Source organism: Phasianus colchicus, unplaced genomic scaffold, assembly GCF_987193195.1.
Source record: "Phasianus colchicus unplaced genomic scaffold, bPhaCol1.hap1.1 HAP1_SCAFFOLD_111, whole genome shotgun sequence".
Lineage (NCBI taxonomy): Eukaryota > Metazoa > Chordata > Aves > Galliformes > Phasianidae > Phasianus > Phasianus colchicus.
The window spans coordinates 36,705-47,158 of NW_028325281.1; the positions used below are offsets into that span (position 1 = coordinate 36,705).

General features: G+C 41.8%; 1 long non-coding RNA gene across 1 annotated transcript; it reads right to left on the bottom strand.

Moving 5' to 3' along the window:
* Positions 1 to 1,373: 1,373 nt before the first annotated feature.
* LOC149911449 (uncharacterized) lies at positions 1,374 to 7,724 on the bottom strand. Its single transcript, XR_016463319.1, has 3 exons — positions 7,018 to 7,724; positions 5,903 to 5,966; positions 1,374 to 1,512 (listed from the first exon to the last, which is right to left on the bottom strand). It is a non-coding gene; the product is annotated as an uncharacterized LOC149911449 (long non-coding RNA).
* Between the last annotated feature and the right edge of the window lie 2,730 nt (positions 7,725 to 10,454).

Below are 10,454 nucleotides of genomic sequence, written 5' to 3' on the forward strand. Positions count from 1 at the left end.
AGCTGGGAACAGTTTCCAAAGCACTCCGTAAAAGCCATTTCCAAACCATTCTGTCCTAAATCAGGAAGAAAAATTAGCACATGTCCAAACAAAAATTGCTACAACTTTTTTGTTCCCAAAAGAGAAATGAAATGGACAAGTTTGTATTTTCTCATTCCTGACATGAGAATACAGTACAGCTAAAGAGAACAGGTAGTCAGAGCTTCACTGACCATAAACCATTCTGTAATGAATAAGTCCTTTATTTTTTTGTTCTGTCAGATAGCAAACCCCAGAATAACAACTGTCCCACTGACTCTGTGTCAATGTGAGGATTAGAGGGAAGAGTGGAGAAAAGTGGTTTAATTGTATTTGTATGAATGAAGAAGAATAAATCATTTCATCAGTATTTGTAACACAGTTTACTTGCTTTCAGGTAACATAAGCAATCTCCATTTTAAGCAGTACCTCTTGACCCGGGGAAAGAACATCCAGCAGTTCTGGAGGCTAACATACACTATATAAGTACTCTCACAAAAAGTACTGGTGCTGTGATGAGCTCAACCTTCCCCTCTTTCACGTCACCAGTGCTGTAGAGCAAGGGGCAAGTTCTCAGAGCAAACACGGTAAGAACAATCCATGCACTGAAAGGCACACTCATACAGTGCTATACAGTGCAAAATAGTTTTCTTACTAACAGTGATGGTGAAGATAAGAGCCAACTTACCTACAATCTACAGAACATTTCTACCAACACATCCATGTGAACCTCCCTTCTCCACTCTTTGCCCTCTCCTTTCAGACACAGGACACTCACCTGAGACGCAGTGTAGACAGGAATCTTTCAAATAAGCACAGGACATCTAACACCAATTAAGCCTCCCCAGCTTTTCTCTTGGCCTGTAACTTTCTCTCCACACGGATACAGATCTTCTGTAGGATCCATGGCATGTCTGCAGGCTTCTGAATGTTTCAGGTGTCCCAAGGCATCTAAAATAGTTGTAGCCATTCATGCATAAGCACCTGAATTCTACTCAGCGATCTGCAAGGTGAAAATCTCAAGAGTAACATGAGCGTACTTTGTTTGCAAGAACATCATCTGCAGGTTTCTGTTCCTTCCGTTACTGTTTCCTACTTTCACACTGCCAAGAAAAAGCACAGCAACAGAAAAAGGGCACAGGAATATACATCCTTCATTTCTAAGCCCTTGGTGAACTGAATTTCCCACACTGTCTGGAGATGCCTCGGCAAACTTCTTTCTAAATCACACCCAGCTGCACAGTGCCAAAGGACTGCCGTCCTGTAACCAAGTGCTGTCAGAACATGGAAGCATGACTTTCTACATCTACTACATGTACTTTCTTTCCATTGAGCCAGAAATGTCGTACCTTCCAAATCATGATGCTGGTAGAGACCACAGACAGTGCCAACAGCTACCAGGAGAAGCCATGTAACAGCAACTTCAATCAAGGAGTAAGAATTACAAGAGAAAGGAAGTGCAGCTGATGGTTCCCTCATACAGTAAATAAATCCCTAGAAATGGGAACAAAACACAGCTTTTAGCAGTATTAGATGTCGCACAAGGAAAACTGTATTGAAATGTTTTTCAGAATTTGCTCTACAAGTTTTGCTCCTTGCAAAATCTGCAGATAGGACAACTGTTGTGCTGCCATTTTTTTTCCTGCAGATGAAGCTGCTAAAGAGAGAATTGATATATGCAGGAATTGCAGTCAGAGGTACATAAAAGTGTGAATAAATGATAGCCCAGAATCCACAAAACAGCATAATATCTTTTCAACACTGAAAAAAAAAAAAAAAAGGAAAATATTTTTTAAACTTAAATAGACATTTTATGTAAAATGCGTGCTCCAGTGACAACTGTAACATGCAATCTTACCTGTATCCTTCAATAAGCCAAAATGTAACAAAAGAAATGGACTATGTTTCTAGAGAACTGATTTTCTAGGTCACACCTGCACTATGTTCATCCTGAAATATTGAATTATGAAAACATTTAGCTTTGTACTTTGAAACTCATTTGCTCAAACTGTGTACTGCTATGAATGCACATAATATCAGTCAAGTATCCATGAAGCAGCAGACTGTCAAGAAAGAGGTAATCACAGTGTTTTTTGCTAAACATACTCCTATGATTTCATCACAGTTTTCAAATTACGCTGGCTTTGAAATTTGGAGTATTTGCTGGTTTTGAGTCATCAGTGTCAGAGCTCTCTTTCTTTCTATTTCATGCTGCTTTGTCAATTCTACCGTATCATTCTCTTTGGATTTGTTTGCCATCAGTAGGAAAATAATGTCCTTTGTTCAGCCTTCTTTAATGGTTAACTCAGGTGAGAAGCAGAACATGCTGAAAGGCCAGCTAAGTTGTTTAGAAGTATGTTCTCTAAGAACATGGAGTGCACTACACTGGTAAGAGTAACCAGGGGCTTTGATGAGCAGTACTAAAATACCCTGTAGTCTGGAATAAAGTCCTGGCCCCAACTTTCATATACCCATGTTGTGAGGGCTGGTGGATCAAGTCGGACAGTCTGAAGATTCCTGCTTAAAGGCATGACTGAAAGGTCATTTCTCAAAATGCTTCTGGGCAGTGGGAAAATTGAGCAACGTTCAGTTCGGACTGGGAATTCCACCTGACACAGCCTGACCCTTCACACTGCACTTTGCACACTGTGCATGTGACACGGCAGAACAAACTTCCACAGCAGCTTAAAATATAGAACTAATGGGCATTTGCAGAGGTTGAGTGCTCGCTCTCAAAGATCTAGCAGAAGGAATATTTTAATGATAGGTTTCAACTGTTCAGCCCAGAGAAGGCAATAAGATTCAGCCCAGGAGACACAAAAACTGAATAAAAAACAACAACCTGAACCAACAAAATAGAAGATGTTGGAAAAAGCAACTGTTTGTAAGATATTTCTTAGGGGTCGTCATCTATAATTATTTACATATTACATTAGAAGAAGTATTTTCCCATTCATACGTAAGGGCAGCCCATATTTCTGTCTACAGACTATTCCTGTGTCTCCTGTGTTCCCTTGAATTTCTTTCTTTCTTGAAAGTTGGCCTTTTTGTCAACATATTCACAAGTGCAAACACAACTTTGCTGTGAAGTATGGTTCTATGTTCTGTTGTTTTGAAAGATTCATCTCTAAGGTTCACGCTTGGGCAAGAAACACAGCTTGGATGCAGAAAGTAAGAAACAAACAAAAGCTGAAAACAACAACAATTTTTTTAAAAGGATGGAAGAGTTCTCAGCCACTCAGTGACACAGCATGGGAAGATGGGCCAGGGGCACCCTGTAAGACAAGAGTGCTGGGGGTCCCCATGGGGAGTTCAGGGCAGGCCCTGGCAACCTGATCCCATCCTATGTTCCCAAGCACAGGAAGGCGGTCAGGGACAGTGGTGCAGACCTTGGGTGTGGAGTCTCCTTGGGGGGGGACAGGCCCACAAGCTGGGGTGGGTTTGGGCCACAGGTGGGCTCAGCTGGGCAAAGGGCTGACCTGGCAGGGCTGTGAAGGGCCGAAGCCCAGCCTGCTGTTGTCTTGCTGGGAAAGGGACCAGCAGCCCCAGGATGGTGTGGGGGCCTGGGCTTGGGCAAGGGAAGGCCCAGGGGTGGGCATGGACAGGCAGAGTTGAATGAACACAGTGGATATTTGCTGTACATTTTACAGATGTTACACAGGGAATGGGTAGATGTGCTGAAGGTGAGGTTGAGAGGTGTGGCTGACAAAGAGGCATTAGATAGTGGGGCATTACTGACCATGATGTAAATGGCATGGAAAAAGGGGCAGAGATTGAACTGAGTCCAGCTAGGGTGGAGTTCGTAATAGCTTCTTTGGGGCTTTACTTTAGATTGGTGGCCAAGAGAGTGGTGATAACAAACTGGTGTTCCAGCTTTTGCTGAGCAGCACTTGCACGGTATATAGGCCTTGTCTTTTTTTCCCTTTCTGGGCCCACTGAAAGTAGGCTGGAGAGAAGGGAAGGGTTGGGAGGTGTCCTGGTCTCAGGTAGCACAGAGTTATTATAGCAGTTGGAGTGGTTCTGTGTTCTGAATTTGGGATGAAAATAATGTTGATAGCACAGCAGTGTTTTGATTGCTGCTGAGCAGTGCATACACCAAGTCATGGACTTTCAGCTTCCCATACTGCCCTGCCAGTGAGGATGCTGTGGCTGCAAAAGAAGCTGGGAGGGACAGCTGACTCCAGCTGAACAAAATTCCATATCATATGACATCAAGCTCAACCATAAAAGCTGGGGATACAGACACTGTCTTTGTCTTGAACCATAATCTGTTCTTACTCTTGCTCTTCCAATTTTTTCTCCCAAGTACTGCAGGTAAGGAGTGAGAAACTGAGTGGGGACTTAGCTGCCACTTGGAGTCAACCCAACATAGCCATAAATTTAAAGGCTGTAAACAGAGTAAAAAAATATATATTAAAAAAAAAAAAAAAAGAAAAATACCATCCTTCTTGTGATGTTTCTTGTGGTATTTAAATAATTGTCACAAATTTGAAGGGAGGAGCTGTGAGGCTCTTGTTTGCCTGTGTGATGTTAAAGATGCAGTGTACTGAAGAAATATTTCAACACTCTGCCATGTTGAAAAGAAACTGTATTGGACAACAAGAGCCAATAACACCAGATCTGAACGTTCAAAACCCACTTGAGTCAGTAACAATGCCATCAGGTCAAGTTACGCAACTTCCTCTGGATAGACCACTGTTTGAGTAACCTTGTAAAGCTGTTCTTGGTAATCAGGACAAAAAGTAACCACCCTGAAGAATGCAATCTGCTCGAACGTCCCCAGGAAAGCATGGAAGGACAGCTCTCTGATCTGCAGGGACTGCTGTGTGCTTCAGAGGTGCCGCACAGGACACGTCAGAAGGCACCAGGGGATGTCTGGGGAGAAGTGTTCTGCCTCCCACTCAGCAAAGAGGGAGCAGAAAGAGAAGTGCATGAAGCCTTTCCCTGCTGGTTCCAGCAGGAAAATCTATGGTGGGTGCTCCCCCTGCTCCCTGCCCCAGGCTTCTCGCTTTCTCTAACTGAGGTTTCCCTTTTCTACTCTCAGCCAAGTATCACCATTTCCTAGGGATGGCAACTGACAGAGGTTTTAGTAAGAGTGTCTGCATCAAATAGTAAAAGTTCCAGCAGTCACAAAATAGCAGAAAAAGAATTGACAGTCAGATCTGTTTCCCATCTTTACAGCGACTGCATTCAGGAAACAGCCACTGCACTGGCAAGAGCCCTTCACACCGGGTCTCACTGTGGCAGCATATCTTCCCTGACACAACTCAAAAGCAGCACAAGTGTGGCAGTGGAGCAGCATTATTCCATCCTTTCCATCGGCCAAAATATGGCATAGAAAAAGCTTTACAACAATCTGTTTTCACTTGAACCCAGTCATCCTTTCCATGGAAAAGACCAATTGGAACAGTGAACATCTACACAGAAATACGTACTTTGCTGAAGACCAAGATTTGGGCCATGTACAACAGAAAATGCAGTGATCCTTTGGATTAGAGCAGGGAGAATGCTTGGTAGAGTAAGTATAAGGGAGGGGAGTAAGGTATTGCTAGCAAGTTAAGGAAAATGTCAGACATAGTGCCAAAGACCAGAGCTATGTCCCCCCATCAGAATGTATTACTAAACTGTTTGTTCAAAAAGTGTTGCAGAAGGCAAGTATGAACTAGCAAGACATTGACTGAGGCTCTCCTAAAACAGAATATCCAAGAATAGTTTAACTGGTGGTAGGTGAATGGTTGGACCAGATGATCTTAGTGGTCTTTTCCAACCTTTTAACGATTATATGTTTCTATGATTCAGGCATAGCTCTTATCTTGCACAACTGCTTTTATATGCACTGATGTGAATGTAGTGGAAAATCAGACAGTCTGGGGGTGATCCTTACCTTTAACCTGAAAAGAGTTGCAATGCAGTTAGCATTCAGATCCCAGTGCAGTCCCCACAGCTTCCTAGAGTTCAAACAGAATGAAAGGACTTACTGCTGGCACATATTCTTTTTGTTTATTCCTATATGATACTGATTTTCTCCCTCACTGTTACACAGCTTTTTGCTTCAGTGTAAGTGAGCACAGCACTCTCTACCTTTTTGTGACCGTGCTCCCTACAATGAAATTTTGCCTCTTGCAGATTGTTTTAGCAAATCAGATTTTGTATCTGATTTTATCACTTCAGTCCAGCAACTCCTTTTCTCTTTCACTGACTTTGATTAACATGCTTGTGCTAGACTTAATAAACCAGTACTGCAGTTTCATGTCTTGTCAGTCTGGATCACCACCATGCCTGCATTTTCTCTGCTCCTGAAACAGGATTTGTGGCTGAGATTACTATTTAGAGTATTTATCCCCAGCTTGACTCCGTTCTCATTTCTCAGGAATCATTTTCTTCCCACTGTGTTTACAAGCTTGAAAACCAGTTGAGGACTTTTAGGTCACCAAGCAAATTTGAATTTAATTGTTTCATGAAATAGAGCTACTCTCTTGAGAAAACCTGGCTGAAAAACACTGCCTATGACATTAAACAAGGATTTGGTTGGAAGATTCAGAAACACGACTGCAGTATCATCTCAGTATTAATATAAATAATTGTTAGGCAAAGGAGGAAAGATTGCACTAACATCAAAGCCCAACCATTAAGCATGAGATGAGGTGAACTGTGTGTATGAAACCCTCTTTCATCAGCTGTCTGGAATTATCCATTTCTGAGTTGAGAATTCTTGCTTAAATTCCCCATTAATTCGCCTCATATGTTTTGCAGCCACCACTTTGAGCTGTACCACAGACCAAACTCAGCATCATTACAAGCAGCACTGCATGCGTTTTGTAAGACTCCTCACCCAGCTCTCCCTGTCCGGATGCTGTCCTTGGCACCACATCTAATTGTGAATGCTTCACCCACTGAGGAAGGAAATGTGATCCTTCCAGCTGTGAAGCATGCTGCACGCTTTCCTTTGCAGTGAAATCACTGTGTTTCACATAGTTTGAGAGGCCTCCCCATACATACCTGGATTATTTCCTGAAAGGTAAAGGGGTCCAGAAAAGCTGGTCCCTCCTCAAGAAGGAAGTCTGGAAGGTGCAAAAGCAGCCCATCCCCCTGAGCTGCAAGATGAGCCTGTGGGGGAGAGCACCGGCGTGGATGAACAGGGAGCTTTTCCTGAAGCTCCAAGAGAAAAGAAGAACCTTATTCCTGTGGAAGAAGGGATGGGAAATTCAGGGAGAGTACAGAGAAGTTCTTAGGATATGCAGGGAGAAAATTAGAAGGGTGAAAACCCAGCCTGAACTCAACTTGACCTCAGGGTAGACCCAGTGGCACAGGTGTCAACTGAATTGAAGGCTAGTAGGAGGGATGAGCTGTCTTTTGTTATAGCCTCTAGCTTTTGTAGCTACAAAAGCTTTTCCAAGAGAATAAAAGATAACTTGATTTGTGATCAGTATTCATCCTTCACCTTAAAGGCCACTGTCAAGCACTTTGAAATTTTTGTTCTCTGGTTATTGTTAAAGCTGACTTCAGGGTTACTGCTTTAAACGTTTCTTGCTGGAAAATCTCCCGCTTCCTCATCTCCTGACATTTCCACTGTGGTCTCCATTGATGAAGTGAATGCTTAATTAACGGAATCCTGAATTAACAGAAGTAGCTTTACTGGACTGAGCAACACGTTTCTTGACAGCTAAAGATTTCATGATTAGCTGGGTTTTCCACAAAACATTATTTAAAGCTGGATCTTTTTGTGCAGTAACAGAAGTATCTTAGAAGCTTTACTTTGTGGGAAAAATGATACAATGAATCTTATGTATATACATATACAGGTAAGAAAGACTAATATGAAATATAAGCCAGTAGCTGAGGAAGTTAGCTAGATAAGTAAAAAAAGTTAAAAATCTACTGACGTGCACTTAATCTCACTGAGAAGAAAGAAATCTGACCCAAGAGAAGAGAAGTCAACAGGAAAGGGAAAATCATTAGTGACTGTGTGCAGAAAAGAAGACAGAAGAGCAAAGCAGGAATTTGGAGAAGAACTGCACGGGATACAACAAACCCAATGAAACTTTCTAGGTATTACAGAAGCAGGAAGTCAGAAGTGAATTAGTTATCTCCAAGCCCAAGACGACCACGAACTAAAAGACAACAAAAATGCAAATAAACTTAAAGAATTCTTTGAATAATCCCTTCCCACCATGTCACAACAAAAGTATTCATTCACCCATCCAGGATCAGTAATTTCAAGTAATGAAGATGGGCCTCAAACAGAGACTGAAGATGAAAAGTACAGCAAACGAGGCTGGCACAAACTGGCAAACAACAACTCACTAGGACTAGCTGGTACCTCTCCAAAGCTCTGCGGATGCTGAAGACAGAAAGGATTTAACAGCTATCAAAATATTCAATCTCTGGTTAAAATCAGCAGCTCCACTGGAGACCTGCAGGGTAACAACTGTTCCAGCTATTAAAAAAAAAGAAAGGAAAAAAGAAAAGGTAGGGAACTGGAGAAACACAGATCATAGAGTTTTATTTCAGTATAAGTTAATCTTGTAAAATTTAAATAAAAATAGTCTTTTAAAACATCTCAGGGAACATGATAGGACCAACGTCTGATAGAACCCCATGTGTTTTGTATGAGTACAATCACTGAGAAAAAAAATGTGAACAGTGAGTCAGTCAATTAATTTTGCAGATGGTTGAAAATTATTTCATTTGGCAAGATCAGAGAAGACTGCAAGGGATTCTGAAGGAACCTAATAAAGATGTGTCAGTGAGAAGTAGAACATCTAAAAATTGGTACTGGCTCATATTCAGGAACAACAATCGACAGGAACAGTTTCAGACCCATGAATTTGCTAACCCAGTTTACTCTTAGAGCCAAGAAATCTGCAGCATTTTTTATTTAATGGAAGTCTAGATACACTATCTATGAGGTTTGTAAGTTCTTACCTATAAAGAATACAGTAACTGTTAACCACAGGAGCCTCAGGGCAAGAACATTTCAGCAGGTCTTCATCCAGCTTCAGGAATTGCAGGCGTAAGGATCCAGGTCACTTAAAGGCTGGTCAGTCTCAGTTCAGTCCCTGCGAAAACAACATAGCAAAATGTTGTGATCAGCGGTGCAAAGTCCAACTGGCAGCCAGAAACTACAGCACCCTTCAGGGGCTGACACTGAAGTTCATACTGTTTAATGTCCTCATTATTAACCCCAATGGCAGGACAATATGCATTCTCAGCAAGTCTGCAGACAACACTAGATTAGGAGGAACAACCAAGTTGGTACCTGAACAGAAGACTCAGAGCAGGTGGAGCCAGGCTGAGCAAAATTCTTAATAGATGTGCAGAACAGCAGGGGGAAAAAAAGGCTGTGGGCAGAGTTTGGAACACAGGAAATTCCAATTAGATATAAGGAAAATATTTTCATTATAAGGATAGTCAAACACTGGAACGTGTTCAGACAGCTTTTGGGATCTCCAGCCTTGGAGTTGTTGCACTCAATTAGAAACCTCCCTGAGCAAACTGATATAACCAGACCCTCTCTGAGCAACAGATTGGATTAGATGGCATCCAAAGGTCTCCTTCAACCTAAATAATTCAATGATTCTATGATTCTAATTGATTTCAAAATTCTTCACCATTAGTATAGCCAGGAATCCTCCTTTGAAGCATCTAACCCCCAACTGCATAACAGATGGGATACCAACTGCTTTACACATCTTTAGATCCCAAAGCCTGTTCTAAATGAGTGAGCAGAGCAGGACCCAGAGGCATGCTCGGAGTTTGCCTGCATGTCCCTGAAAGACTGATGTGTGATTGATGTGCCTGTGGCTGAGCGTGAGTGAGTCCATGTGGCATAGCACACTGGCTGTAAGGCTGCTTTAAGGCTTACCTCAAAAGACAATAAAGACTTAACCCTAAGGCATCTTCTGTCCAATCCAGTATGGCTGTTCCTGTCTGTTCAACAGAAAAACTCTTCTAGTGGGATTTTTAAACAAACAGCAAGGTATCTTGAAAAACAGGGAAAAGAAGTAACCATGCACAAAGAAATGCAGTCATTCACTGTTTTGTCTGGATATCATTTGATGGCCCTTCTTAGGTCAATGTTCTCTTTTTACAGTCTCTTAATCTGAAAAGGTATTCATCATACTACAGAAAACCACCTACACTTTCTCAAAAGTATTCAGAGCAAAGACAGAAATGGCTGATCTTATTAACATAGTTTTATATATACGTGTATGCATATAGTAGAAGTTCTTTGAAGATGGTGTCTGCATATGCACTGACATTTTAAGTGGGATATAGCTGCATCAATCTGGAGAGGACATGTAATGCTTTAACATTAATTCCTAACTTCTTGGTAATATTTCCTCACACTTCTTTGAGCTCATTTCTACTGATATTCTCAATCTATATTGTAGGACACAGCTCAAAAAGTTTCCCTCTCTAAGAATACAGGTTAA